Source organism: Myotis brandtii, unplaced genomic scaffold (assembly GCF_000412655.1).
Source record: "Myotis brandtii unplaced genomic scaffold, ASM41265v1 scaffold502, whole genome shotgun sequence".
NCBI lineage: Eukaryota > Metazoa > Chordata > Mammalia > Chiroptera > Vespertilionidae > Myotis > Myotis brandtii.
The window spans coordinates 346915-352886 of record NW_005369142.1 but is presented as its reverse complement, the minus strand read 5'-3'; the positions used below and the strand labels follow the sequence as shown (position 1 = coordinate 352886).

The window sequence follows — 5972 nt, the reverse complement described above, 5'->3', positions numbered from 1 at the left end:
CAAGTGAATCTAAAAATCAAGTGAATAAATAATCTGAGGAACAGAATAAACTGGTGAATATAATAGAATCAGGGGCATAGAAAGAGAGTGGACTGACTACTCTCGGGGGGGAAAGGAGTGTGGGTTGTGCGGGAAGAGACTGGACAAAAATCGTACACCTATGGATGAGGACAGTGGGGGTGTGGTAAGGGCAGAGGGTGGGGTGAGAACCGGGTGGAGGGGAGCTATGGGGGGGAAAAAGATGAACAACTGTAATAATCTGAACAATAAAGATTTAATTTAAAAAATATTTAAAAAAGAGTGGCAAAGAATTTGGTGTGTTACAACAAAAAGAAGGGGGATGTTTTTCTAGATGATAAAAAAAGTTCATTCCAGGAGTACTTAATGTTTCTGAGATCATGTCATTTTATCCTTAGTTTGCCCTACTCAGGAGAGATAGCTTTCATGGAAGAAACATTACTTTTTTTGTTTAAAAATATTCATCTCCCTCCCTTTGTTTCTCTGAAGCTCATAATTATAACATGTTGTATCTGTTTCCTTTCTTTTTTGGCAACTAATTTTCTACCATCTGCTTTTTATTGTATGATGTATGGGAAAACCACATTTTCATAGCTGGGAATGCTTGATGAGCTGTTTTCTTTGTCATGAGCATTTTGTTTAACACATTGCTATTTTTAGACTTTTGGAAAATTTATACATATGATTTCTCTTAAAACTCTTTCTTAGATAATTTCAAGTTTCATTTATTTTTGAGCACTTTTCCATGACTACTTGGGATATCATTCTAATTATATAAGGCTTAGCTGATATAGAGGGTGTTGTTATATAATTTATTAACATAACCTGAACGAGTTTGTATTGTTCTCTTCCTAATTCCATTTATATTTAACTAGAGACCCAGTGCAAGAAATCTGTGCACACAGGGGTTCCCTCAGCCCAGCCTGCACCCTCTCCAATCAGACATCCCTCTCCAATCTGGGACCGCTGGTTCCTAACTGCTCACCTGCCTGCCTGCCTGATTGCCCCTAACCTCTCTGCCTGCCAGCATGATCATCCCTAACCTCTCTGCCTGCCTGCCTGATTGCCCTAACCACCTCTGCCTGCCTGCCTGATTGCCCCTAACCACCTCTGCCTTCCTGCCTGATCACCCCTAACTGCTCACCTGCCAGCCTGATTGCCCCAACTGCTCTCCCCTGCTGGCCTGATAGCTCCCAACTGCCCTCCCTGGCTGGCCTGATCGCCTCCAACTGCCCTCTCCTGCTGGCCTGGTCGCCCCCAACTGCCCTCCCCTGCCGGCCTGATTGCCCCTAACTGCCTCTGCCTCGGCCCCACCACCATAGCTTTGTCCAGAAGGAAGTCATACATCTGGAAGATGGCAGGTCAACCTGGTCTAATTAGCATATTACTCTTTTATTAGTATAGACATTTTTTTACTAATATTAAGTGCGAACAAATAAAACTCCCCCCGCCCTGAATAAGGTTGAAATTATTCATAGGTAGCCACTAAAATTTTGAGGTACTGATTTTACTAGGAAAAAGAAAAAATAATTCAACTTTAAAGCTTGTACACTCTTATATATCATACTAGAGGCCCAGTGCACAAAAATTTGTGCATTCAGCGGGGGGGTCCCTCAGCCCGGCCTGTGCCCTCTCACCATCTGGGACCCCTCGGGGGATGTCCACATGCTGGCTTAGGCCCGCTCCCCAGGGGATCGGGCCTAAACTGGCAGTCAGACATCCCTCTGGAAGCCTGGGAGCCCTCGGGGGATGTCCACTTGCCAGCGGGGAGCAGGCCTAAGCTGTAGTTGGACATCGTTAGCACTGCTGAGGAGGCAGGAGAGGCTCCCCCCACCACCGCTGTACTGGCAGCCGTCAGACTGCTGGCAGCCATCAGCCTGGCTTGTGGCTGAGCAGAGCTCCCCCTGTGGGGGGCATCTCCTGCATTGAGCGTCTGCCCCCTGGTGGTCAGTGTGTGTCATAGTGACCAGTCATTCCCAGTCGTTCTGCTGTTAGGGTCAATTTGCATATTACCCTTTTATTATATAGGATCATTGTACTTTACAGTTTCAAATGATAAAATTGAAGAATTCAATTTTAGAAAAAAGCATTGGCATATTCAAATTCTATTACAATACATGTTATTGCTGGTAAGTTTTACTAGAAAAGAGCAACATAATTAAATCACCAATAATAATACTTTTCTTCTAGTGCATTTTCAAATCCTTGTAAGGTCAAGTTTTTGAGTTTGGTTTTTGACTAGATTTGTATTTTGATTTGATAATCTCATTCTTTTGGATACATTAAGTATTTGTGAATAAATATCTGAATAGCACAATTGATCAAAATATTTTCTATTTTTGTGGAAACATAATCTTAATTTTGTTTTACTTCATTGAATTGCATTCATTCAGTTGTCTCTTCAAGATCAAGTTCCTAAAATAGGCCCATTGATTTAACTGGCTTTCATTAGCCTCTTCTTAGCACATGCAAATGAATTATTGGCATCTGCCTAGGTAACTTATATACATAAGAGATAACACATGAGATATAAAAAGTGTTTACATAATTAGTATATATTTTAACTTTATTTAGACCCCCTTCTATTTGCTAAGATTCTCTGGCAGAGGGTAAACAGTTAAAACAAAAATTTCTCTGGACTATCCCTTATCTAAACATACTATTTAATAAGAATCAAGTGCTGGAAAACTTCTGTACTATTGAGTTAATCTGCTTTGTTTATAATCCAGGATCCACTAATTCCTATCTTGTGACCTTGTGGGTTGCTTAGTTTTTCTGTCCTCATTTTTCCCATCTTTAAAATGAGCATCATAATATTACAACTTCCTAGTGCACTGATTAGGATTAAAGGAATCATACCAAATGTTACTGAGATGAGTACCTATATGGTACTGAGAAGAGATAGTAAGTACTCTGTAAATGTTGATCATTATTATGGAACTAGAGGCCTGATGCACGAAATTCATGCAAGGGGCTTGGCCCTTGCAGCTCCGGCTGCCTTGGCCCTTGCAGCTCGACTTTGTCTGGAAGGTCATCCAGACTGTCATTCCGCTGTTTGGCCATTTGGTCAATTTTCATATTACACTTTTATTATTATAGATGAAGTTTAGAATGGCAGTTAAGAGCCAAGGCTCTGTAGTTAATCTTGCTTGATATTTTTCTGGTTCTGCCTTTGGGTAAGACATTTAATCTCACTGAGCCATAATTCTCTCAATTGTAGAATTGGTATAATGATGGTACCAAAGTCAAAGAAACTCACACTTTTTGTGAGTGTAAATAAAATAATATATACAAAGCACTTAGAATAATGGTGGGTTATATAAACATTCAATATATATAAACTATTATAACTAATAGCAACATCTGTATAGGATTATAAACTTCACAAGAATACATAGAAGACATTTATTTAATTCAATTTGCATAGATTCTAAAAGAGAAACTCTGGATAAATTATTCCAAATAATTAGATCTTAAATTTGGATTAGTGTGCTTTTGTTTTATTTATTTTTTTGTTTTATGTCATTGCCCAGTGTTCTGGTAAGTGGTTGAATTTTTCTAACAAACATTAAGTAAACATATCCTATATAATAAAAGCCCAGCACATGAAATGGCAGAACGACCAGAATGACCAGAGACCAGAATGACTGCCGCCACTAGCCCCGGCCAGCCCCACCCCCCCAGAGGGGACCCCCAGTCCAATTGGGAGTGTCCGGCCTGCAAACCCCCCACGGCCCCTTGCCCCAGATGGCCCAGACCCCCATTGGGGATCCCCAACCCAATTGGGGGTGGGGCCAGCCTTCAAACCACCCAGTGGCCCCTCGCCCAGGCCAGTCCCATCTCCCAGTGGGGACCCCCACCCCAATCAGGGGTGTGGCCAGCATGCAAACCCCCCATGTCCCTTTGCCCCAGCTGGCCCCACCCCCCAGTGGGGATCCCACTCCAATTGGGGGTGTCCCACCTGCAAACTGCCCGCAGCCCCTCACCCCAGCTGGCCCTGCCCCTCCAGGGGGACACCCAGCTCAATAGGGGGCATGGCCGGCCGGCAAACTGCCCAGCGGCCCCTCGCCCAGGCTGGCCCTGTCCCTCAGCGAGGATCCCCACCCTGATCAAGGGTGTGGTCAGCATGCAAACCTCGCACCCTGGCCAGCCCTGCCCCCCAGCAGGGACTCCCACCTTGATCTGGGGCCCCCATTAATTCTAATAGTGGAACGACCAGAATGACCACTCAACCAGTCACTATGAGGCACACTGACCACCTCTTGGTCCTTTTCCCCGGCCGGCAGGCACCGATCACCCAATGGTGAATGGGGAACTGGGGATGGGTGGCAGGCGATGTGGGTGGTGCCAGGCCAAGGCCCCCGCTCCACCAGTTGCCCCAAACAAAGAGGGCAACCCATGGCAGGGGTGGGGCTGGTGAGTGGGTAGAACGGCCGACCTCTCCATTCCTCCCCCCGGGCCAGCAGGCTCCGATCACCTGATGGTGAATGGGGAACTGGGGGTGGGTGGCAGTGGCGGGCAGGGCCAGCTGTGGCCAGCCGGGGAAGATGGCCCTGATCGCAGGCCAGGCGTGGGGACTGTACCAGTGCACGAATTTTGTGTGCCGGGCTTCTAGTATGCACTAAATATGAAACAGTTAAATAGCAAAACTTTGTGTTAGCTAGACTAGGCCCAGCTCCTAAAGAATCATATAAATATTTGTATCAAGGAACAGGAAATAAGCAAAAAGGAATGAACTTTATGGAATAAAGTATTGGAAGAGAGTTTCAGAGAAATCTTTTAATACATCAGAGTATAGTCACCCAAGAGTCGCTTCCTCTGCAGCAGAATAGCAAAAAAACGGTCACAAACATTCAAAAAGTTTGTATTTAGGAGAGCACTAAACTTTGTAGTTTCTGGGTTGAACATATCAGTACAAAGGTATCTAGAGAGAGAAAAAAGAAATACCAGCATAAAAGTGATAGAGATATAGTTGATGAAGTACAAATAGATGAGGCATTAGACTCACAGTTTGTTAATTGAACTTTAAGCTACAATACTTTTTTGTGTGCAATTTATGCATCAGCATTGGTATCAAGAATATTATCTGCTCAATGGGAAAAAAAAAACTCCCCCCAAAAAAACTTGGGATCACTTAAGGAGAACAAGATCAGAACCCAGGTAGTAATATGACCCAAACCCAAATTATACACAATCAAGGACTTTATAATCTACAGTGAGTAGATTGCTTTGCCAAATGCTTTAGACATATATGATTTTATTTAATCTTCACTTCAACCTTTTAGACATTATTTTTATCAGTCCCATTTTATAATAAAGTATTTTTTCCCCATATTATTTCAAGTTTAGAATGGTAGAGCTAAGGTGGAAATTCAGGCATTCTAAATCTAGAATCCATGTTTTAACAGTTGCTCCATACTCCATATTAATCCATTATAAAAGAGAAATTTGTAATTATAAAAAACACTAGAGGCCCGGCTCATGAAATTCATGCCTGGATACGGTCCCTAGGCCTGGCCTGCGATCAGGGCCATCTTCCCTGGCTGCCCGCAGCAGCCCTGATGCCACCCACCCCCAGTTCCCCATTCGCCACTGGCTGTTTGCAGGTTGACCATGCCCCCTATTGGGGTGGGGGTCCCCACTGGGGGGCAGGGCCATCTGGGGTGAGGGGCTGTGGGTGGTTTGCAGACCAGCCCCAGCCACGATCAGGGTGGGGGTCCCCGCTGGGGGGCAGGGCTGGGTGGGTCAAGGGGTGGCAGTCATTCTGGTCCCTGGTTGTTCTGCCATTTCGGTCGCTGGATTTTTATTATATAGGATACTGTAGTAATAGCCATACTTATGTTAATTGCTAATGAACTACTTAGAATTAATTTTACAATGCAGGTTAAATTCTTCTTGAATGAATCCTTTTGTGGTTGTTATAAAGACCTGAGTTAAAAACACTGCCACTCAAA

The 5972-nt window shown here is 44.0% G+C and overlaps 1 long non-coding RNA gene across 1 annotated transcript in view; it reads left to right on the top strand.

Annotated features, from left to right (window-relative positions):
* Positions 1–2010, top strand: part of LOC106727931 — a 22205-nt gene extending 20195 nt beyond the window's left edge. Inside the window, exons 3-4 of the long non-coding RNA XR_001364167.1 lie at positions 310–315; positions 1999–2010. This is a non-coding gene — a long non-coding RNA (uncharacterized LOC106727931). The remainder of the gene's footprint in view (positions 1–309; positions 316–1998) is intronic.
* The last annotated feature ends 3962 nt before the right edge of the window (positions 2011–5972 follow it).